Genomic DNA, 26,065 nt, shown 5'->3' with positions numbered 1-26,065 from the left:
ATTTGACTATACTACATATAAATTTCTAATAAATCAAAGTTTTTTGGGGGGGGGTTGGTTTTGGTTTGTTTGTTGCTTTTAAAAGGAATCCACAACAAGGGGCGTCTGGGTGGCTCAGTCGGTTACTTGTCAGGTGACTCGATGTCATCTCAGGTCACGATCTTGGGGTTCTTGAGTTACAGCCCCTCATTTGCCTCCATGCTGACAGCGTGGAGCCTGCTTGGGATTTGGTCTCTCTCCTTTTCTCTCTGCCCTGCCTACACACTCTTTCTCTGTCAAAATAAATAAACTTAACAAAAATAAATAAATAAAATAAAAGGAATCCACAATTGGATGGGAAGGGAAGACAAAAAGCAAACTTTATTTTTACATATGATTATGTATGTATGTATGTATGTATGTATGTATGTGTCCTGCTTACCACTCTATCCTTATTTAATATTCACATTACTTGTGGATTTCCTCCCATTTTAAATAGATAAACCAAGATTCAGAAAAGCTAAAATAAAATACTTGTCTAAAAATTCATAAACTACTAAAAAGGATCAGGTTCAAGTCCACCTGATTACAGAGTCCACATACACTGCCTTCCTGGGAAAGGAATGAAATATTCTGAGAGGCTTACTGAGAGTTAGGGACACGAGTGAAGGAAAGGACTGGATACTAAGGTTAGGGAAGCATAAATACTACAAAGAACCTTTGTATAATTAAATGAGAAGTTTTGCAGAGCACTAGAAGCTTTCACTTTTTCAAATTCCTTTCATATCCATTACCTTATCATCTGAGGAAACACCCCCTCACATTCTTTTTTTAGTTTTTCAAATAGCTTGTTAGAAGGTATGAACTGCCTGCATTTGGGGGATGTACATAGGCATAAATTCACCAACGAGACCAAGAGCAATGAACTGAACAGCAATACTGATGACTGCATACCAATAACCACTTTTTTTTTAATTTTTACGTTCATTTATTTATTTTGAGAGAGACAGAGACAGCATGAGTGGGGGAGGGGCAGAGAGAGAGAGGGAGACAGAATCCCAACCATGCTCCACACTCTCAGCACAAAGCCAAATTCAGGGCTCCAACTCAAAAACTGTGAGATCATGACCTCAGTCAAAATCAAGAGTCAGATGCTTTACCGACTGAGCACCCAGGTGCCCCACCAGTCACTTCTTAATATGTGCTTTCACATTCAAATAACTATATCTTAATTTCTTTTTTTACCTTTTGTTACTCAACCACTTCCCCCAAATCCCTTCCACCCTGTTTCTCTTAGCTTTCACCTGTGGCATAAACTGATTCAAGGCTTGATTACAACAATTAAATAAACAAAATTGACATCTTCAGCCAAAAGTAAAGGTTTAAAACAGTACTTTATTCCAGAGTGTTCATAGTTTTAAAAAGAGCACATCAAGCTCAACACAAAGCCCCATTATTGTATCAAGCTGACCTTTCTGTCCTCCGGTTACAACTTTTTACTCAGGCAGATAGGTATCAAAACAATTTGTGAAAGAGAGGCTTTAAATTAGTCTGTGGCTTAGGAACATTAAATAATGTTATTAAATGTAGATTCAAGGCATATCACTTTGTGAAATTTTAATTTAAGGAACAAGGAGAATACTGGCAGATAAAGAGAAACCAGAAGTTGCCCTTGGCCAAACCACAAAACTCTCCCTCCAAATTTTATCATTTAGTTCCGGTAAAACTCAACTGTGTGGGGCATGCAAATGACATTAAGGTGCTGAGGGCTAAGATGACAGATGTCAAGCTGCTTGAATAATGGCCAAGCCTAACACCTGAGTGGTTGCACTGCCTTTTAAAATAGTATGTAGGCATAACAATTAACCATAGACATTTTATAAAACACTGGGTATAGAAAAATCATGGCATGCAATCCTTCAGTATTTTGGACCTGCTCAAGCAAATTTCCTAAATTAAATAGGCAATGAGGACAGGGCTATAGACGATCAAGTATCAGGGAGAAGAGTGACAGGTGTAACATGAACACAGATTGCTAGGCTATAAATTCATATATGGTACAGACTAAATTTGATACACCTGAACACATTACCCAACCCTAAGCTTGTTCAGTATACAGCAGACAATAAATGAAATCCCAAAATGAAATATTTTGTTAAGATTTAGCTGTACTGAAAGAATAATATTGTAGAAAAATAAATTTTAGTAGTAACTTTGACCTAATAGAATATAACATGGTAATTTTTTAAAAGAGCTAACTATTGGTTACATGCAACAATACAGATGAATCTAGGAAGATTCTTTAAACAAAAGAATCCAGATACTTAAGAGTACATATAGTGTGGTTCCATTTATAGAAAGATCAGAATGTCACTTCCACTTGGGCTGTAGAAAGCTGCAACGAATGTCACTACTACCTAACAACCTGGAACAGCCAGATAATCTTCAAAATCCTAACTTTTCTTGAGCCAATCAGAGAGCCAACATCAGAAGGCAACCAAATAATTTGGAATAATCCCAAATTCCAAAGGGGGCTAAGATCCTCCAAGAAGAGACAAGACATTTTAACAGTTTCACTTTTAGCAGAGCATATGAGAAGGAGGTGATCACCATAAGGAGTAATAAGCTAACATTTTCATGGATACTTAAAAGCCAAATGTGGAGTAAAATGTCAGTTTGGAATAGCAAGCTCTCTTTCAAGGGCTTCAACCTACTGTTCAAGGCATTAGAGAGCCTCCTCTCAATGGCACAAGCATACAGGAGATAAGAGGCTAAGCTTGAATAAGGACAAAGCCCCACTGGCTTCTATGCATCCTTCTATCTTATGAAGCAAAACCTTAAATAGCTGGGGAAGGGGCAGCAAACCCTCTCACCTCTAGGACACAGAGAAAGATCCATTGCACCTGGGGAAATAGAATGGAACATAAAAAATGCTCAGTTAACCAACAAGCCAAACCAATGATGGTAAAAAAGATGAGAACAAAGCAGTGGTTCACCAATGTTGGTATGCATCAGAATCACCTGGAAGGGCTTATTAAAACAAGATTACTGCCCCACTGCCACCCCAGAATTTCCAAGTCAACATGTCTAAAATAGGCCTTAAAACATGTATTTCTACATGTTACATCTTGGAACAAAGATTACCTCTATGAGAAGAGACTGACTGAGGTGTTGGTAACAGTCTATAACTTAATCTGGATGGTGTTTCTCAGGTGAACAATTATGTAAAAATTCACCAAGAGGTACATCATTTAAGATTTATGCACTTGTTTGTATGTTATAACTCAATGTAAAAAAAGTTTCTCTAAGATTTAAAAGTCTTCACACTAATACTTCCTATATTTCAAGGCAATCAAATAACTGCTGATGAAAATTTTCTTCATAGTAGAATCATAACTAATGAATGCAGAAAACGAACATGGAATCACAAAATAAGAAAATCAGATATACTTGGTGTTGGTTAGCAAGCAGCCCCTAATGAATTAATATATCCAGGTAGCAATCATTAATAACTGTTAAATCCATTAATTGAAAAAGACACCTGAATCTGAATCAATCTTAATGTCCTATTATGAAACAAGAGGACATACATACACAGGACCATCCATGAAATATTCTTGCCCAAACAAACTCAATTTGAATCTATTCAAGCCTCTAGATCTACAAATTTACAAGACAAGGAACAGATAAATGTTAAAAACATAAAGACATAATCAGCCAAATCTGGAGTGTGAAAAGGCTACAAGAGGAAGGATTCAGTTTCTTTCCTCAGCAAATAGAAAGAGAATGCTACAAGTTTAAGAGATATGTTAATTAATTAATCCTTCACATGGATTCTAATGTAATCAACCCCCAGTAATAAAAATTGTTTTTGAGACAATTCAGGAAAATTGATCATGAAATGGGTACCGAATCATATAACAGATGTTATTTTTTTGTTGTTGGGAGTGTTAAGAGTATAATGCTCATACTTTTAAAATAAGTGTTCTACATAAAACAATACTTATAACTGCTAAAAGCTGAGTGATAACTCACAGGCAGGGTGGGGGTGATAACTCACCATACTGTAGAGAAGTATGTTTAAGATCTCTATATACTTTTTCCCTTAAAAAAGTAAACCTCAAATAAGGACATTTCCATAAGAGGAAGAGAGGTGTAATAAAGTACAGCACATTTGACATGCTCCCCCCTTCCTCTTAGCATTCATTCTCTTTCTCTCCTTCTCTCTCTCCCCCTCTTTCTTCCTCCCTTCCTCCCCAGTCCCTTCAGGAGTACTTCTCTTTTGCCCTCAATAGGTCTCAGCTTATACTTCCATTCAGAGAACTCCCAATGTCTAGATCTCTACATTTAACTCCTCCCACAGAAGTCTCTTGATTTAACAGTACCATAAGGCATAAACTGCTCTAATCAAGGCTTGAGAAGTTTCAAGAGAAAAACTACCTTGGAAAATGGTAAAGGGTAATTAATGGTTAAGAGGGTTGTAAAGCTGCCCAGATTAGAATGTTATACTCACCACTTCCTAGGTCTCTCATTAAAACAGTTTTTCATATGTAAATAATGGATAAGTAATAGTACCTAATCATGGCTTTGATCTTATAGGCCATGCTGTTTGCAGATTACTATGACAATCTAATCTGATGAAGCTAATCTGGACCTGTTTTAACATTTGCAAAGGGATTTTTCATGAAAACACTATCAAGTAATAAGAACAACAGGCATCCTTGACCCCTACCACACCAGAATGCTACCATAATACAAAGCTCAGAAATGATGCAAAAATCGCTATGTCCCACATTACTTTATGGTTTACCTAAGTGAGATACTTAATAATTTACTTTTTAAGTAAAACAAAATGTTTCCACCAAAATGTCCAAGTCACAATGCATTGTACCCAAACAAGTCACAATGCAAATACATCCATTTTCAATTTATTAATATACACATATTTTTTCATTATCAGCATAGGAATCAAATTTCATTATCAGCATGGCACAGACCTCTCTAATACTCCCAGCTCCCTTCCCATATTTAAACTTTAAAAACACAGTATTTAATACAAGAGACTATATTAAATCACAAAACTCATTTTAATATATCTCAAATACAACCGAACAACTAATATTTAAATAATAAACCAACCTGATAAAATTAGGTAACAAATCATTCTGACAACCAAATACTGAGTAATACACAGAATTCAATAGTATACACTTGGTGCAAGACCGATTGGGACACCTAATATAAGCTTTCTCTGATAATTCAAGAGGCACCTCAAGACCACAGGATCTGTCCCAGAGTTATCATAACAACTCAGTTATTTCATTAAAATAGAGATTTCATGGATTAGAGATTTCTAGCTGAAAGAATAGCTGGATTGCAGCCCTCCATTCTTACAGAATTTCAAAGAATGGACATTCAATGTTTTCTATCTAGTTCCTTCAAGGTGCAAGTGCCCATAAAGCAGACAAACCAAGTTTCCAGTCAGTTCTTGAATTATATACAATATTATTAGTAATAACCGAATCAACTAAACCTTTGGGAATACGGCTGTTAAAAAAAAAAAAAAAAGGTCTACCTATAGCTGAGAGTTAGAAGTTTCCATCACTTGAGTCAATAATAGTAGGAGAAGATTGCAGGAGTCCTTTTGAGGAGCAAACTTCACAAAACCAATCAGGGTCCTGGGACCATGAGGAAAAAATAAATGCTGGAGGTTCATATATCCTACATACAAAGGTTCCTCTACTCACTTCCAACTCATAAGCTTTTGTACTTGTAAAGGAAGCAAGTAAACATATGAGAGAAGATAGGAATCTCTTTTTTCCTCAATAGGTCTCAGTTTGTACATGCCTATCAGCATGAGCATGTTACCAAGAATGTGATACTATCTGAAGTATCTATCTGAAGGTAGATTTTTCTTGCATAAGCCAACTACCTGAACTAATGCTCAGGCAAATCTGCAAGAAAGAACTAGGTTGACCTTAGGTCACTGAGGTCTACAATGTCATCTTTAATACCATTTATTTGTTGACTAAATATTTACTGAGCATTCATTATAAGCCAGTCACTGGACAAGTTCCCAGGGATTTAGTTGTGACTAAAACAGATATCAAACCTTGCATTCACACAGCAAACACTGGACATGCGTGTAAAAACAGTAAAACATGCACAAAAATATAATCAGTCTTATAAAAGATGGTATCAGGACATACACTGGGGACCAAGTTCTATTTCCAAGGTTTCTATGATAGTATACGTAGTCATCAGCCCAGGATTATTCCACTAATTACTTATAAAGGCTCATGGTTGATTTATTAAGGTGTTTCAGGATTCACAGCTCGCACAACATACCATGGTCTACCACTAACATATGTTTGCACATAGAGTTTCTTCTGCCTGGCAGGCACAATCCCTCATCCTTCACGTGTTCTATATAATATCAAGCAACCTTTACAGACCCCAGCATACCAGGGTAAGTTGTGGGCTCCTATTTTTTGTCAACAAACCAAGAAGTGCTCCTCAGACCACTTCAGGTTTATGTTCTCCCCACTGGAGGCCAAGTTCTTTGAGAACCCAGACTATCCTTTCACTCATCTGTTTCCTCACTCTGGTCCTCAGACATAGCCTGGCACAAAACTGGTGTTTCATAAACGTAGGTGATTTATAAATGAAGAGCATATCCCTTAACAGTGTCTTGCTGAGAACTGTCAGTATTGCCTCAAATCCACAGTATCAACATTTCTGTATAAAAATCGTAACACAGCTTGACACAAAATAGGCAGTATATTTCAACTAATACCTGAGGTCCTACAAAACTAGTTTATAAAGTTCTGTATAATCTCTTTTCCTAGGCAAAACAAGTACTCAAATTCATGATATTGGTTTTTTCTCACCCCTCCACAAACTATACTGGGTTATGAAACCCAACAAGCAAATAAATCTCTTCCCTGACAGCTTCCTTCTTACTTAATAATTTATTCTAATTTAGAATCTCAATCCCTATGCATATCCATGATATCAAACTCTTTAGTCTTTTTGAAGAAGAAATTAAAACTTCTGGCATAAAACATCATTAAAAAAAAAAGAAATTACAAAAGAAATGGGACATGACCCACTCAGTCTCAGTCTGTGCTCTTTATATGCTGACTCCTTGTGTCATTGAATTACAAACTATTTTAGGTAATTACCCCACAACGTTTAACAGCAACAAGGACACCCACACTTTAACATTTTTAAAAAGTAAAACTTCTCAAACTAGTTAACAGCATTTAATCAATCTCCAGAGTTCTGACACTGAGAATCTTCTTGACTTGGCAAGTATCAAAAGTTAGGAACAATGTTTCCATCTACAAATTAATTGTGAAGTATGGATAAAACATAAGGACCATTAAATATAAGAACATTCTTACTGTGCTTAAGACCAACACAATTCAACTTCCTCCTCTGTAGGGAAGCCCAGTTTAAGCCACTGCATACCTCTCTACCTCAGATTACTGCAACACTTTTTTATTAAGCACCTATGAGACAAGATCCTGAAAAATAAACAAGGTAAGATATAATACCTTTTAGGAGAAGCTTAAGATCTGGCAAAGGAACTCCTACCTAAGGAAGGAATATCTCATTACAGTAACAACTTACATTCATTCAGTCATCCAATATTTACTGCAAGCCTACTACAGGTCAGGCTCTGTGCCTGAGGGTGTGGATACAATAAGATATTCCACACACAGAAAAAGACATATAGACAAGAAAAGGGCAATGAAGTGCTATAATGGCTACAGGAGAAGTGTATAAAGTAGTACATGGGGACACACACTCGAAGAGTCCTTAATTGGGAGAAGAGGATATCATAAAAAGCTTCATAAAGGAGGCAATGTTCAAGCTGGGTCTCAAATGATAAATAGCAAACAATAATAAAGACACTGCATGTGAGGAGCAACACAGCCTAAGAGCCTAAACAGAAGCACAGAACCAGCATGGCATATTCAGCAAACAGTTATTAACTGTTATTAAACAAGAGCAGATAATAGGGTTCAAACAAATGGAACAGGAAAAGAGAACACTGGAAAGAAAACACAGCCTGTGGAAGGCCTCACGTGCCATACTAAGAATTGTGGACTTTACTATGGGCAGTAAGGAAGTCAAGGGTTTTAAGCCAGAAAAAACAATAATCCGACCTCAATGCTGAAATGTCTGAAATTTTGAAATTTTGACATGATTTCAGTATGGAGGATGGACTAGAGGAAGAATGGGAGATAGACTGGATTATAACTAGAGAAAGATGGCAAGAATTGTACAAAAAAGTTAGAGAAAAGGTTCAAATACAAAAGGTATTAGCAATATTGAATCTTAGGAATTTTATCACAGGGCGCCTAGGTGGCTCAGTCAGGTATGAGTGTCTAACTCTTGATTTCGGTTAGGGTCATGATCTCATGAGTTCATGAGTTTGAGCCCCCCATTGAGCTCTGTGCTGGCAGTGTGGAGACTGCTTGGATTTTCTCTCTCTCTCTGCCCCTCCCCTGTTTGTGCTTGCTCTCTCTCTCTCTCTCTCTCCCTCCCTCTCTCAAAATAAATAAATTTAAAATTAAAAAAAAAAAAAAGAATTTTGGGGTGCCTGAGTGGTTCAGTTGGTTAAGTGTCCAACTTCAGTTCAGGTCATGATCTCAGTTTATGGGTTCAAGGCCCACATTGGGTTCTGTGCTGACAGCTCAGCCTGAAGCCTGCTTATAATTCTGTGTGTGTCTCTATCTCTCTGCCCCTCCTCCTCTCCCTCTCTCTCTCTCTCTCTCAGAAATAAACATTAAAATTTTTTTTAAAAAAAGAATTTTATCACAATAGTAAACACAAAATGAGAACACAATATTTAATAAGTAAATAGATCAGTAATTGACTGATTAAATGTAAGAGATGAAAGAAAAAATGAACTTCCAGATTTCAGGCTGTCTGACCTGACAGAGGATAGTATCTTTAACTAAGGGCAAACATTATGTCTAGAGAAAGAGATCATGAACTTAGCATGTCAACCTGACTTTGAAGTACTTATAGGAGGTACAGGTGGGGGTGTTTACTGTCATGTAAGAGAGTCTGAAATGCAAGGACAACATCTGAATGGAGATGATGATTTGGGAATCATTAGATAGAGATAATGGTCAAATATTCCACCAAAATCAGGAGAGGCCACCTAGAGAAGATGTAGAACAAGGAGGAAAAGGCGATGGGCACTGTCCAGGGGATCACCAACATTTAAGGGATAATCAAAAGAAAAAAAAAAGTAACAAAGAAGGCCAAGAATGTATGATACAAGAGGGAAGAAAAGAACTGGAAGAGAATTTTTAAATGGTAATAGTAGTGTCAAATTCCACAGATAAGGAAAGAAAACTAAAAAGAATGATTTGACTTAGTAGTTTACAAATTTGGTCACTTTTGCCAAAGCAGTTTCAGGAGACAAGATGAGGCACAGAAAAATTACTCTGGTGAGTTCAAGAGTAAAAAAATAAAGAAATGGAGTCAGGAAACAGTCTTTTAAAGACAAGAAAGAAAAAGCCAGTAACTTAAGACAATATAAATGCAATGGTTTCATTTTTTTCTAATTTTGTGCCCTCTTTTCTGGGCACCTGGGTGGCTCTAAGATGCAGGGAAAGAGCTAAAAGAGAAAGTTAAAATTTTAAAACACTGGGAACAGTACCTAGAGCAAGCACCCATAGGATACAAGTTCAAGATGGGCTTCTACTCCCATTATGAGATTAGACAAGAAAATAAGGCAGAGGTTCTAATTTATAGCTAAGTTGTGAAAAAGGTGGCAGCTTGTCCAGGGCTCTAGCCCCAGGAACACTGAACACTGCAACTATAGTAGCCACACTAATTGTGGGCCCCATTAGTCCACCTTAGTCAGGAGTGGCTCAACCTGCAGAGTATGGGAATTGGGCTTGCAGCTGAATGGGGCTACAAAAGGTAGGGACTAGGTCTTACTAAATGGTTGTGAGCACATAGGAAAATTGTACAATACAAATAATTTCAAGGGGCACCTGGGTCTGACTCTTGATTTCAGCTCAGATCATGATCCCAAATTCATGGGATGGAGCCCCACATGGGGCTCTGCACTGAGTGTGGAGCCTGCTTAAGATTCTCTCTCTCTCTCTCTCTCTCTCTCTCTCTCTCTCTCTCTCTCTCAGGGCACCTGGGTGGCTCAGTCAGTTAAGCATCTGACTTCAGCTCAGGTCACAATCTCACAGTTTGTGAGTTTGAGCCCTGCATCGGGCTCTCTGCTATCAGCACAGAGCCCGTTTCAGATCCTCTGTCACCCTTTCTCTCTGCCCCTTCCCTGCTGGTTCTTGCTCTCTCTCTCTCTCTCTCTCTCTCTCTCTCTCTCTCTCTCTCTGCCCCTTCCCTGCTGGTTCTTGCTCTCTCTCTCTCTCTCTCTCTCTCTCTCTCTCTCTGCCCCTTCCCTGCTGGTTCTTGCTCTCTCTCTCTCTCTCTCTCTCTCTGCCCCTTCCCTGCTGGTTCTTGCTCTCTCTCTCTCTCTCTCTCTCTCTCTGCCCCTTCCCTGCTGGTTCTTGCTCTCTCTCTCTCTCTCTCTCTCTCTCTCTCTCTCTGCCCCTTCCCTGCTGGTTCTTGCTCTCTCTCTCTCTCTCTCTCTCTCTGCCCCTTCCCTGCTGGTTCTTGCTCTCTCTCTCTCTCTCTCTCTCTCTCTCTCTCTGCCCCTTCCCTGCTGGTTCTTGCTCTCTCTCTCTCTCTCTCTCTCTGCCCCTTCCCTGCTGGTTCTTGCTCGCTCTCTCTCTCTCTCTCTCTCTCTCTCTCTCTGCCCCTTCCCTGCTGGTTCTCTCTCTCTCTCTCTCTCTCTCTCTCTCTCTCTCTCTGGTTCTTGCTCTCTCTCTCTCTCTCTCTCTCTCTCTCTCTCTCTGCCCCTTCCCTGCTGGTTCTTGCTCACTCGCTCTCTCTCTCTCTCTCTCTCTCTCTGCCCCTTCCCTGCTGGTTCTTGCTCTCTCTCTCTCTCTCTCTCTCTGCCCCTTCCCTGCTGGTTCTTGCTCTCTCTCTCTCTCTCTCTCTCTCTCTGCCCCTTCCCTGCTGGTTCTTGCTCTCTCTCTCTCTCTCTGCCCCTTCCCTGCTGGTTCTTGCTCTCTCTCTCTCTCTCTCTCTCTCTGCCCCTTTCCTGCTGGTTCTTGCTCTCTCTCTCTCTCTCTCTGCCCCTTCCCTGCTGGTTCTTGCTCACTCGCTCTCTCTCTCTCTCTCTCTCTCTGCCCCTTCCCTGCTGGTTCTTGCTCACTCGCTCTCTCTCTCTCTCTCTCTCTCTCTGCCCCTTCCCTGCTGGTTCTTGCTCTCTCTCTCTCTCTCTCTCTCTCTCTCTCTCTCTCTGCCCCTTCCCTGCTGGTTCTTGCTCTCTCTCTCTCTCTCTCTCTCTCTCTCTCTGCCCCTTCCCTGCTGGTTCTTGCTTGCTCTCTCTCTCTCATTCTCTCTTTGCCCCCACCCCTGCTTGCATACTCTCTCTCTCTAAAATTTTTTAATTAAAAAAAATTTTTTAAAAAGCATAATGAAAGTGCATACAACATATACTTAGTAATTTAATTAAAAGACTCCTTTTTAGGAGCACCTAGGTGGCTCAGTTGGTCAGGCGGCCAAGTCTTGATTTCTGCTCAGGTCATGATTTCACAGTTTGTGAGTTTGAGCCCCACATCGGGTCTGCGCTGACAGCACAGAGCCTACTTGGGATTCTCTATCTTCCTCTCTCTCTGCCCTTCCCCTGTTCACTGTCTCTCAAAAACAAAAAAACAGGGGCACCTGGGTGGCTCAGTCGTTGAGTGTCCGACTTCAGCTCAGGTCACGATCTCACGGTCTGTGAGTTCGAGCCCCGCGTCGGGATCTGGGCTGATGGCCCAGAGCCTGGAGCCTGCTTCCGATTCTGTGCCTCCCTCTCTCTCTGCTCCTCCCTCATTCATGCTCTGTCTCTCTCTGTCTCAAAAAAATAAATAAACGTTAAAAAAAAAAATTAAAAAAAAACAACAAAAACAAAGAAGAAAGAAAGAAAAGACTCATTTTTAAAATTCTCAGCATCCAGGGGCGCCTGGGTGGCTCAGTTAGTTAAGCATCTGACTTCAGCTCAGGTCATGATCACACAGTTCGTGAGTTTGAGCCCTGCATCAGGCTCTGTGCTGACAGCTCAGAGCCTGGAGCCTGCTTTGGATTCTGTGTCTCCCTCTCTCTCTGTTGCTCCCCTGCTCATGCTCTCTCTCTCCCTCTCAAAAATAAATAAATATTTAAAATAAAAATAAAAATAAGATTCTCAGCATTCAGCAGAGTCAGACACATAAAAGATACCAGTGCATACAAATGAATGATGTTCTGGGGCTAACTCAGGCCTAAATCCCAAGAGACAGGAAATTCTTTTTTTTTTTTTTCCTTTAGTTACAAATGTTTAACTTTATTTGCACCAGTTGACCTAAGAGCATCATTGTTGGATTTGGTTGTGCAATAGTTTGCTGATATCTGGTCTAAATTTTTTTTATATGAAATTTATTGTCAAACTGGTTTCCATACAACACCCAGTGCTCATCCCAAAAGATGCCCTCTTCAATACCCATCACCAACCCTCCCCACCCTCCCACCCCCCATCAACCCTCAGTTTGTTCTCAGTTTTTAAGAGTCTCTTATGCTTTGGCTCTCTCCCACTCTAACCTCTTTTTTTTTTTTTCTTCCTTCCCCTCCCCCATGGGGTTCTGTTAACTTTCTCAGGATCCACATAAGAGTGAAAACATATGGTATCTGTCTTTCCCAAGAGACAGGAAATTCTGTAGAAGGTAGACTCTGCAGTGTCTCTATAACTTGGAACAAAAAACTCTTCTTTCTATGGGACCAAGAGGGTGGAAAGACCTAACTGTCCCTGCTGAAGACAAGAGAGGACAACATGACTGTGAGGGGCCTTAATGATTATAGCTAATTGTTATCAAGAATGGTATATGCATGGCACTGTTTTAAGCAGTTTATAAGAACTACTGTATCTTAACCACACTGTAATAAAACAGAAGTACATTTATTCTCATCTGAGAGCTGGAGAAACTGAAGTTTGCAGACATTAAATAACTTGTCCAAGTTCATACAGATAAGATACAAAGACCACTGAACCCAAGTCAGTGGCACTCAATATGGAGTGTAGTGGTAGGAGGAGTAGCAACAGTAATAGCATCTCTAACACTTTTATAGCTCTTACTATGTGTTAGGCAATGTTCTAAGGATTTCACATATATTAACCTATTTAATCTCCACTTTACAAAGTAAATATGATCTCTACTTTACAACAAGGAAATTAAACGGAGAGGGGTTAAGCAGTCTTCTCAAGGTCACAAAGCTAGTTAGTAGTGGGGCTAGGATTCAAATTTAATTACCCTATATAGCTTCTCTCCAATTCATTTTCTTAACCTAACACTCAATATACCTGCGTTTTCCAAACTGCTGATCATGACATAAATTTATTGGTTTATGACAAGCAAGTTTTGTTGTAAATGAAAGGACTACAATAGAATGGACTCCCCCATTCTTTTCCCAGTGCGTTCTCTAGTGCCAGACAAGGTGGCTGAGATCCTGGAGGTGGCAAACTACAGGAAAAGCATAAGTAATTGATGTGTTTAGTTCCATAACAGCTGGGGAAGGAAGTTTTAACAGTCAAAAAGCATTCAAGAATTTATTCATGGAGCAGAAATCGGAAAATCTGTTTCTTCTTCTGTAAGTGTAAAAGCCTTGTAGAATAGGTAAGAGAAAATATTGAAGGATTATTCAAAGTAACTGTAAAAAATACAAAAAATAACCTCTTTCTAAAATATCAACACTTCAGGGAAACTTCTAGAAGAATATGAGCAAAAGGGTGCGGAACTGAAAACATAAAGTTAAAGATGTTCAATTTAACTCTAATAAGAAAAAAAAAAGTAGCCACTGAACACAAGTATGTAAAGAAAGAAAAAAAAAAGAAAGAAAGAAAGAAAAGAAAGAAAAAAAAGAACCAGTTACCAAAGTCTCCTGAAGAACTGAAAACAATACACAAACTGCAATTTTTTTCAAGAATATCAGAGTATGAAAAAAATCATTTTTTAACAATGAATTGTAACATGAGTAAGAACTGTATCTTATAATAACTTTTTTTTCAAGTTTACTTACTTGTTTTTTTAGTAATCTCTATACCCAATGTGGAGCTCAAATTCACAACTCTGAGATCGAGTCATATGCTCTTCCAACTGAGCCAGCCAGGCACTCTATGTATCTTAAAATAACTCCATATAGCTACAGCTAAAAAAATGAAATGTGAATTATAAGTCAGACAAATACTACAAACAAAAAAAGAATTAAAGTTTCTTCTACATTAAGCCAAAGAAGATACTCTCATCACCTAAAGAAATTAGAGATGGCTAAGAAGTCAGCAGAGGAAAATGAAAAGCAATATTCTAAATAGGAAGATGACCCCAAAAGAATACAAAAACACTAATTCGAAAGGACATATGCACCCCTATGTTTACTGCAGCAACATAACCAAATTATGGAAGCAGCCCAAGTGTCCATCATTAGATGAATGGATAAAGAAGATGTGGTATATATACACAATGGCATATTATTCAGCCATAAAAAAGAATAAAATCTTGCCATTTCCAACAACACAAATGGAGGTAAAGAGTATAAATGCTAAGAAAAATAAGTCAACCAGAGAAATACAAATACTGTATAATTTCACTCATATGTGGAATTTAAGAAACAAAACAAATGAACAAAGGGAAAAGAGAGAGAGAGAAACCAAAAACAGACTTTTAACTATGGAGAACAAACTGATGGCTACCAGAAGGGGGCGGGGGGAGAAGATGGATGAAATAGGTGAAGGGGATTAAGAGGGGATCTTGATGAGCACGGAGTAATATATAGAGTGATATATTGTTGAATCACTATATTGTACACCTGAAACTAACATAACACTGTATGTTAATTATACTGGCATTAAAATAAAAATAATATTAAAAAATAATAAATAGGAAGATGACAAAAAGAGCACTGGAAGCAGAACTGGGTGATCCAGATGATCCAGAGAGAAGTTTTGAAAAGCAGTTTGAGAAAGAAATCTTAAGTAAAAGGAGCAATACTGAACTGGAAGCTAGTCAGCTTCATCATTTTAAGGAAGTTAAGGAACAAATAAGGGAAAATGTAGCTATAAAATGACAACTGGAAAATTTTCAGTAAGACAAGACAGAGGAAGGAAGACTTATTTTTGAAAAGAGAAAACAGGTGAAGTTCAGAGTAATCTAAAACTTCTGATTAAAGAACAAAAAGAAGGCAAAGAGATGTAAGAAGAGTATACAAATAGATGTAGGCATTGATTGTTTGAAAGAGAAAAACCTTAAATGGAAACTCTGATTGATATAACTGAAAAATCAAAATCAAAACTGTCTGAAGATAAAAAATAATTCATTATCTTATTTGAGGTGAATTACAAAATAATACTGGAATGAGCCACCATGAGGGAAAATACTAGCAAAGGAGAACAGAAGTTCTGGATTGCCTTAAAAGGCTTTATCTGAATTCTATAATCAAACTGTCAATGAAAGATTAAAGTAGATAAAAGTGGTGACAGACTCAGTTTCTTTACATGGAGTGATTCTATTTGTGTGTAGTACTGTTCTTATTGTCAGATCAAAAAACCAAGGTATGTCACATTCAGTGGACTTAGAGTAAGAAACTTGCCTGCAGTGTTCCTTAAAACCTGAAAAAGTACTATAAAATTATTTTATGTAAACACCTTTGCTTTTTTGTAAGTGTCTCTTATAAGGAAAACCAATACAGAACCTAAAATGGTTATAGCTTTGGCAGTTTCTATAATGATCAGTTATATTTTCAAAATTAATTTTGCAACATTTCACAGAGTAATTTTATATACTGGAAATTAGATTTATTGTAGTAATATCTTAAAGCAGACTTTTCCTATTTGTAATGAATCAATATTCCTGCTATACATACAAGAACAGAGCAATAAAAAATATCAAAAGCCATCATGCATAGTGTTCCATGGCACTTCAGTTTGTTATGTGTGCATATGTGTGTATAGCACATAAAATGTTCCAAACATCACACAATGTAAAATACGATGTATTTTATGTAATGTATAAGAAATTTTTTCTGCATTGGTATTCCTTAAAATATAAAGACCCTATCAACAAACTTTTACATATACAGAAATCTTGCACATTGGCCACTATTCATCCAGAAGACTGCTTCCTTCCTCTTCCTCCTTCCCCAGTGCTTCTCCTATAATCAGCTGACCTGAGTGGACACTGCCATCTGATGGCCAGTGCAAAGAAATGTATGTCTTGGGGCCTTGCTCATATCCCTCCTTTCCCACATTGTACCTTCAAGATTAAGACTTCTTTGCCTTTAAAGGATTGTGAAGATAAGTCATCATTTTGTCTGTCTTTACTCTTATAAGTAATCCTATCCCATAAGATTTCTTATTCTGGCACTGTCTATAGAACTTTCTGTGATAATGGAAATATTCCGTATCTGCCCTGTCCAATAATGTAGACACTAGCCACATGTGGCTACTGAGCACTTGGAGTGTGGCTACAATGACTAAGGAAATGAATTTTTATTTTTATTTAATTTTACCTCATTTAACCTTAAATAGCTATATGTGACTAGTGGCTACCATAATGTAAAGCCTAGTATTATACACAAACATAAAAACAAGTATTATTTATCCTTCTCTACTGTCATTTCAAATTCTTGCCCAGTTATCATGTCAGAAGAAAAAACCTCTTATTTATTTTTATTCCACTTATGAATCACAAAATGTACGTGTGGGAGACAAAGCTTGAAAAATAGATAAATCACACCTGTCAAAATGGCTAAAATCAACAACACAAGAAACAACAGGTGTTATTGAGGATGTGGAGAAAAAGAGACCCTCTTATATTGGGGTGCAAATTGGGTGCAGCCACTGTGGAAAACAGTATGGAAGTTCCTCAAAAAGTTAAAAATAGAACTACCTTATGATCCAGCAAATGCACTACTGGGTTATTTACGCAAAGAATATAGGAACACTAATTCAAAGGGATACAGTCACCCCTATGTTTAGAACAGCATTATTTCCAATAGCGAAAATATGGAAGCAGCCTAAGTGTCCACTGATACATGAATGGATAAAGAGGATGTAGCATACATATACAATGGAGTATTATTCAGCCATAAAAAAATAACATCTTGCCATTTGCAAAAACATAAATGAAGCTAGAATATAATGCTAAGCAAAATAGATCGGTCTGAGAAAGACAATTACCATATGATTTCACTCATGTAAAATTAAAGAAACAAAACAAACAATAGGATGCCTGGGTGGCTCAGCTGGTTGAGCACCCAACTCTCAATTTTGACTAAGGTCATGGTCCTGGGGTTGTAGGATGGAGTCCTGTGTCAGGCTCTGCACTGACAGTGAAGCCTGCTGTGAGACGGTGAAGAGGGATTTTCTCTCCCTCCCTCTGACCCTCTCTCCTGCTTAGGCTTTCTCTCTCTAAACAAAAAGAGGAAGGAAGGAAGGAAGGAAGGAAGGAAGGAAGGAAGGAAGGAAGAAAAGGAAAAGGAACAAACAAAACAAACAAAAGGAAAAAATAAGAGACAGAGAAACAAATCAAGAAACAGACTCTTAGGAAGAGTTAAGATGGCGGAGAAGCAGAGAAACCCTGGTCTTTCTGCATCCCTCAAACATGGCTGTATTGAGGTCAGAACACTTGGAATACCCAGAAAATCAATCTCCATGGTTGGATCTCCATGGTTGGAGCGAGACAGCGTGGCAAGTGGAAGGTATATGGAAGTGAACTGGGGAAGAGAAAAATGGCAGTGCCGTGGAAGGGAGGGTACACTTTCTGCTGAGAGACAACAGGTAGAGAAAAAGGGGTTGAAAGAGGGTGGCATTGGGTTCCCACAAGAGGAAAACATCTCTGGACCACAGATTGGGTAGTGAGAAGTACTGAGTGTCACAGGTTTTTTGCAGACAGCATGTGGAGCTCAAACTCAGAGGTTTTGGAAGTGCACAACTTTCTCCAGAGGAGAGCTATGGCATGCTCCTCTGGGGAAAAGCATGGAGCTGGCCCCAGAGTACATAGTGTGGTGTAGGGATCTCCAGGGTGCACTGGGAGAGAACATTCCCCTTCCTGGAGTACTTCTGGAAGAGGGTATATTGCCTCTCCAAGGACAAAAGACCCTGTAGGTGCCAGCAAAAGGCCTTTCACCAGCAGGGGACAGAGGCATGCCCAGAGGGTATATAACCTTATTGCTGCTTTTAGCAGTGCTACACCATAGATTCCATGCACTGCACAGGTGTGGGACTGTTTTTCTGGGACAAAGGACATCAGACACAGCATGGAGGGGCTCTGCTCCAGAGGAGGAGGCCAGGTCTGCAGGGTGCTGTATCCTCTAAGACTTCGAGATGTGAATCCAAGCTGCATGCCAAAGAGAAAATGTAGTAAAGCTGTGGCGGGCGAGCTGACCGCTCTCACTATTCTGTAAGGGCTGCATGAACAGCGGGGGGGGGGGGGGGGGGCGGGCGGGGGAGTGAGATCCCCTGTTTGGGACAAGAGAGTGGGATGGCGCTATTTACCCCCAAAACCACCACGTGGGACTTCAGAGAGCAACACAGAGGCCCCCAGTGGAAGAGGGACTCGCATACACCAAACCCTGCCAGGTTGAGACTGGCAACTGCTTATTTACCAGGGCAAGACTGACTCTGAGCCAGCAGAGCAGGCTTCTTCTCCAAAGGACCAGCACAGCCAGGATCCCACATGCACCAAATGTACTGATTACAGAGTGCTTCAAAATGACACCTGCAGTTCTGGTGGAAAGAGGAGCAGGCTTACTTTTTTTTTTTTTTTTCTTTTGGAACCAGGTGCATAGTATTTTGTTTGTTTGTTTCATTTCCTTTTCTCTTTTTAATTGTATGAGGCTTCTTTATTTATTTTCTTTTTTTTTTCTTTTTTTCCTTTCTTTTTCTTTGGAATAAGTCTTACAGTTTTTTGATTGCTTGGTTTTTATTGTTCCCTTTCATTTTCTCTTTCTTTCAAATCAGGCTTTTCACCCCCACCCTTTTTTTTCCAGACTTATTTTAACAAACAAATCAATGCACACCTAGTTAAAGGTCCAAAGACTCCACACTGCAGCCAAGAAGCTCTGCAGAGGACTGACCATTGGGAAAGAGCAGCCAAAATGCAACAGCAGAGTGCACACAGCAAATACCAGAAACACTTTCTTTAGTGCCAGGCCTTGGACAGTGTATGACTCCTTTTTAATATAGCAGTATTCTTGGGGGCAGGAAACATAACAAACTTTCAAAACATACAAATGATGGAAACTTAGCCAAAATTACAAGATGGGGTAATTCTCCCCCCAAAAAAGGGTCAAGAAGAAATCACAGCCAGGGACTTGCTCAAAACAGATACAAACAGTATACTGGAATAAGAATTTAGAACAAGTTAGTTATAAGACTACCAGCTGGGCTTGAAAAAAGCACAGAAGACACCAGAGAAACTCTTGCTGCAGAGATTAAAGACCAAAAAACTAGTCAGGATGAAATTAAAAATGCTATAACCGGGGCGCCTGGGTGGCGCAGTCGGTTAAGCGTCTGACTTCAGCTCAGGTCACAATCTCGCGGTCCGTGAGTTCGAGCCCCGCGTCAGGCTCTGGGCTGATGGCTCAGAGCCTGGAGCCTGTTTCCAATTCTGTGTCTCCCTCTCTCTCTGCCCCTCCCTCGTTCATGCTCTGTCTCTCTCTGTCCCAAAAATAAATAAATGTTGAAAAAAAAATGCTATAACCAAGATGCAAAACTGACTGGAAACAATCACAATGAGGACCAAAGCAGCAGAGGAGAGAATAGGTGATGCAGAAGATAAAATTATGGAAAATAATGAAGCTGAAAAGAAGAGGGAAAGAAAACTATGAGATCAGGAGGGAAAATTTAGGGAACCTAGTGATTCCATAAACCAAAACATGTCTGCATCATAAGAGTCCCAGAAGAAGAGCAGGGAAAGGGTATAAAAGGTTTATTTCAACAAATTATAGCTGAGAACTTCCCTAATCTGGGGAAGGAAACAGGCATCAAGTCCAAGAGGCACAGAGACCTCCCCTCAAAATCAACAAAAACAGGTCAACACCATGACACACAGTGAAACTTGAAAAATACAAAAAGATAAAGAGAGAATTCTGAAAGTAGCCAGGGTCAAAAGGTCCTTACCCCACAAGGATAGACACATAAGATTAGCAGCAGACCTATTCACTGAAACTTGGCAGGCCAGAGGGAGTGGCAGGAAATACTCAACACCGTGAATGGGAAAAATACACAGCCAAGAATTCTTTATCCAGCAAGGCTGTCATAAAGAATAGGAGAGACAGGGGTGCCTGGGTGGCGCAGTCGGTTAAGCGTCCGACTTCAGCCAGGTCACGATCTCGCGGTCCGTGAGTTCGAGCCCCGCGTCGGGCTCTGGGCTGATGGCTTGGAGCCTGGAGCCTGTTTCTGATTCTGTGTTTCCCTCTCTCTCTGACCCTCCCCCGTTCATGCTCTGTCTCTCTCTGTCCCAAAAATAAATAAAAAACGTTGAAAAAAAAATTAAAAAAAAAAAAAAAAAGGAATAGGAGAGACAAAGAATTTCCCTGAAAACAAAAAATAAAGGAGTTCATGACCACTAATAAACCAGCCCTGTTAGAAATGGGGGGGGGGGGAAGGGGGCTCCATGAGTGGAGAAAAAAAAAGTAACAAAGACTATAAAGGACCAGAGAACATCATCAGAAACACCAACTCTACAGGTAACACAATGGCACTAAATTCATATCTTTCAATAAACACTCTGAATGTAAATGGACTAAATGCTCCAATTAAAAGGCATAGGGTATCAGAATGGATTGAAAAACAAGATCCATCTGTATGCTGCCTACAAGAGAGTCACTTTAGACCTAAAGACACCTGCAAATTGAAAATGAAGGGATGGAGAACCATCTATCATACTAATAGACATCAAAAGAAAGCCAGAGTAGCCATATTTGTCAGACAAACTAGACTTTAAAACAAAGACTATAACGAGAGATGAAGAAGGGCACTACATCATAATTACGGGGTTATCCACCCAGAAGATATACCAATTGTAAATATTTATGCCCCCACCTTGGAAGCATCCAAATATATAAATCAATTAATAACAAACATAAACTCATTGATAATAATACATTAATAGTAGGAGACTTTAATACCCCATTTACAACAATGGACAGATCATCTAAACAGAAAATTCACAAGGAAACAATGGCTTTGAATGACACACTGGACCAAATGGACTTAACAGATATATTCAGAACATTCTATCCTAACACAGCAGAATACACATTCTTTCCGAGTGCACATGGAACATTCTCCAGAACAGATCACATACTGGTCCACAATTCAGCCCTCAACAGGTACAAAAAGATCAAGATCATACCATGCATATTTTGAGATCAACACACTATTAAACTTGAGGTCAAGCAAAAGAAAAAAATTGTAAAGCCCTCAAATACATGGAGGTTAAAAAACATCCTACTAAAGAATGGGTTAACCAGGAAATTAAAGAAATAAAAAAATACATGGAAGCAAATGAAAATGAAAACACGACAGTCCAAACTCTTTGGGGTGCAGCAAAGACAGTCCTAAGAGAAAAGTATATTGCAATTCAGGCCTATCTCAAGAAGAAAGAAAGGTCCCAAATACACAGTCTAACCTTACACCTAAAGGAGCTAGAAAAGGAACATCAAATAAAGCCTAAAGCCAGCAGAAGAAGAGAAATAATAAAGATTAAAACAGAAATTAACTTTATAGAAACAAACAAAAACAAACAAAACAGAGTAGAGCAGATCAATGAAACTAAGAGCTGGTTCTTTGCAAGAATAAACAAAATTGATAAACTCCTAGCCAGAGTTATCAAAAAGAAAAAAGAAAGGACCCAAGTAGATAAAATCAGGAATAAAAGAGGAGAGATCACAATCAATATCATAGAAATACAAACACTGTTAAAAGATACTATGAAAAATTATATGCCAACAAACTGGGTAACCTGGAAGAAATGGACAAATTCCTAGAAACTCACAAACTACCAAAACTGAAACAGGAAGAAAGAAAATTTGAACAGACCCATAACCAGCAAAGAAACTGAATCAGTCATCAAAAATCTCTCAACAAACAAGAATCTTAGGCCAGATGACTGGCTTCCCAGGGGAATTCTACAAGACATTTAAAGAAGAGTTAATACCGGGGCACCTGGGTGGCTCAGTCGGTTAAGCGTCCGACTTCGGCTCAGGTCATGATCTGACAGTTTGTGGGTTTGAGCCCTATGTCAGGCTCTGAGCTGACAGCCCAGAGCCTGGATCCTGCTTCTGATTCTGTGTGTCTCTCTCTGCCCCTCCCCCGCTCTCACTCTGTCTCTCAACAGTACATTAAAAGAATTATTCACCATGATCAAGTGGGATTTATTCCTGGACCACAGGGCTGGTTCAATACTTGCAAATCAAGGGGGTATAGCTCAGTGGTAGAGCATTTGACTGCAATATTTGGAAATCAAAAATATGATTCACCACATTAACAGAATGGTAAGAACCATATGATCCTGTCAATAGATGCAGAAAAAGCACTTGACAAAATATAGCATCCGTTCTTGATTAAAACCCTCAATAAAGTAGGGTCAGATGGAAAATACATCAACATCATAAAGGCCATATACAAAAGACCCACAGCTAATATCATCTTCAATGGGGAAAAACTGAGAGCCTTTCCCTATGGTCAGGAACAAGACAAAGGATGCCCACTCTCACCATTACTATTTAACATAGTACTGGAAATTTTAGGCTCAGCAATCAGACAAGAAAAAGAAATAAAGGGTAGGCTCAGTGGGTTAAACATCCGACTTCGGCTCAGGTAATGATCTTGCAGTTCATGGGTTCAAGCCCCACATCAGGCTCTATGCTGATAGCTCGGAGGCTGGAGCCTGCTTCCAATTCTGTGTCTCCCTCTCTATCTGCCCCTCCCACACTCATGCTCTCTCTCTTTCAAAAATAAACATTAAAAAATAAATAAAGGGCATACAAATCAGCAAGGAAGAAGTCAAACTTTCATCATTTGCAAATGACCTGATACTATATGTAGAAAACCCAAAAGTTTCTACCAAAAAATTCATAATTAATACGTGAATTCAGCAAAGTTGGAGCATATAAAATAAATGCAAAGAAATCTGTTGCATTTCTATACACTGATAACAAAGAAGCAGAAAAAGAAATCAAGGAATCAATCCCATGTACAATTGCACCCAACACAATTAAGATACCTAGGAATAAAGCTAACTAATGAGGTAAAAGATGTGTACTCTGAAAACTATAGAAGAGTTATAAAAGAAACTGAAGAGGACACAAAGAAATGGAAAAGCATTCTACACCCATGGATTGGAAGAACAAACATTGTTAAAATGTCTATACTACCCAAAGTAATCTACAGATTTAATGCAATTCCCATGAAAATACCACCAGCATTTTTTACAGAGCTACCTCAAACAATCCTAAAATTTGTACGGAACCACAAAAGACCCCAATCGCCAAAGCAATACCAAAAGAGAAAAACAAAACTGGAGGCCTCACAATTCCAGATTTCAAGCTATATTACAAAGCTGTAGTCATTAAGACAGTATGGTACTGGCACAAAAACAGACATATAGATCAATGAAACAGAACAGAAAACTCAGAAATAGACCCACAACTATATGGGCAACTCATCTTCAACATACAGGAAAGAATATCCAATAGAAAAAAGTCTCTTCAACAAATGGTGTTGGGAAAACTGGACACTGACATGCAGAAAAATGACTAGACCACTTTCGAATACCATATACAAAAATCAATTCAAAATGGATTGAAGACCTAAACATGAAACAGGAAACCATCAAAATCCTAGTAGAGAACACAAGCAGCAACCTCTTTGACCTCGGCCAGAGCAACTTCTTACTAAACACATTGCTGAAGGCAAGGGAAAATGAAAGCAAACGTGAACTATTGGGACTTCATCAAGATAAAAAGCTTCTGCACAGAAAAGGAAACAATCAAAAAAATTAAAGGGTAGCCTACAGAATGGGAGAAGATATTTGCAAATGACAAATCTGATAAAGGGTTAGTATCCAAAATCCGTAAAGAACTTACAAATTCAACACTCAAAAAAAATGCAAACAACCCAATTAAGAAATGGGCAAAAGACATGAATAGACATCCAAAGACATCCAGATGGCTAACAGACACATGAAAAGATGCTCAACAACTCATCATCAGGGAAATACAAATCAAAACCATGATGAGGGGTGCCTGGGTGGCTCAGTTAGTTGAGTGTCTGACTTCAGCTCAGGTCATGATCTCACGGTTCATGAGTTTGAGCCCTGCATCACGCTCTCTGCTGTCAGCTGCATAGCCCACTTCAGATCCTCTGTCCCCCTCTCTCTCTGCACATCCCCTCCTCACTCTCTCTCTCAAAAATAAATATTTAAAAATAAAATAAAATACATTAAAGAAAAAAACATGATGAAATACCACCTTACACCAACTGAAATGGCTACAATTAACAACACAAGAAACAACAGGTGTTGGTGAGGATATGAAGAAAGGTGAATCCCTTCGGCAAGCACTGGTGGTGGGAATGCAAAGTGGTACGGCCACTCTGGAGGAATAATACGGAGGTTCCTCAAAAAACTAAAAATAGAACTACCCTACAACCCACCAATTGCACTACTAGGTATTTACCCAAAGAATACAAAAATACAGATTCAAAGGGGCACATGCACCTCAATGTTTATAGCAGCATTATCAACAATAGCCAAACTATGGAGAGAGCCCAAATGTCCATCAACTGATGAATGGATAAAGAAGACATATACAATGGAATATTACTCAGCCATCAAAAAGAGTGAAATTCTGCCATTTGCAACAACATTCTGCCAGAATGTATTATGCTAAGCAAAATAAGTCAATTAGAGAAAGACAAATATCATATGATTTCACTCATATGTGGAATTTGAGAAACAAAACAGATGAGCATAAGGGAAGGCATGGGGGAAGAGGAGAAAGGGAAACAAACCACAAGAGACACTTAATAGAGAACAAACTAAGAGTTGATGGAGGCCTGTGGGTGGGAGATGGGCTAGATGGGTGATGGGTATTAAAGAGGATACTTGCGATGAGCACACGTGCATGTAAGTGCTGACTCACTGAATTCTACTTCTGAAACCCATATTGCACGACATATTAACTAATTAAAATTTAAATTAAAAAGAAAAAAAGAGAGAAACTGACTCTTAATTATAGAGAACTGATGGTTACCAGAGGGGAGGTAGGTGGGGGGGATGGGTTAAATAGGTGATGGAGATTAAAGAGTGCCCTTGTCCTGATGAGTAGGTGGTGATGTATGTAAGTGGTGAATCACTACACTGTACACCTGAAATTAATATAACACTGTATGTTAACTGGAATTAAAATAAAAACCTTATAAAGTTAAAAAAATAAAAACGTAAAAAAAAAAGATAATAAATAAACAAATAAATAAATTTTGCCTGTCATGGTTATTTATTATTAGGAGTGTTGGCTAAAAATGACCCAGCTCATTAGAACAACAAACAGAGTCTCCTCTTACACCTTTTAAAAAACTGAAACCTTTCCACACAAACTTATTAGATACTCTCTCCACATGGAAAATACAAAAGGGACATAAAAAAAATGAGATAAAAATAACTTCTTAGCAAAAAAATACTTTGAAGTGAAATTAGGTGGAATAAATAAAAGTGCTAATAACTTCTATACCCTTGAAAATGCCACTCTGCCATACAGTATACTTCAATAAACCAGAGTTTTAGAATTGGGAAATCACAGCTCATATAGGAAACTGAGTCCAGAGAAGTTAAGACAATTGCCATTCACAGAGTTTGCTGGCTACAAAGCCAACTCTTCTGTCACAGGATGGGCCCAGCAATTCTTTCAGAATTCACTCAACAACCACTTACAACAAATAACTAGACACAAACAACAAGAAAGAAAC

General features: G+C 38.8%; 1 protein-coding gene across 4 annotated transcripts in view; it reads right to left on the bottom strand.

The window, feature by feature from the left end:
- CCSER2 (coiled-coil serine rich protein 2) overlaps window positions 1-26,065 on the bottom strand; it is a 196,388-nt gene that overhangs the window by 149,868 nt on the left and 20,455 nt on the right. Inside the window, exon 1 of one of the 4 annotated variants that reach the window (XM_047825695.1) lies at window positions 5,555-5,682. The exons of the other annotated variants lie outside the window; for them this stretch is intronic. The gene's annotated coding sequence lies outside the window, so the exon portion shown is untranslated. Of the gene's footprint in view, window positions 1-5,554; window positions 5,683-26,065 lie in introns of those variants that run through there. 4 annotated transcript variants of the gene reach the window in all.

The sequence above is a fragment of the Prionailurus viverrinus genome, chromosome D2 (genome assembly GCF_022837055.1).
Source record: "Prionailurus viverrinus isolate Anna chromosome D2, UM_Priviv_1.0, whole genome shotgun sequence".
Taxonomy (NCBI): domain Eukaryota; kingdom Metazoa; phylum Chordata; class Mammalia; order Carnivora; family Felidae; genus Prionailurus; species Prionailurus viverrinus.
Note: the sequence above shows the minus strand (reverse complement) of the source record. Positions and strands in the feature narration are given on the sequence as shown.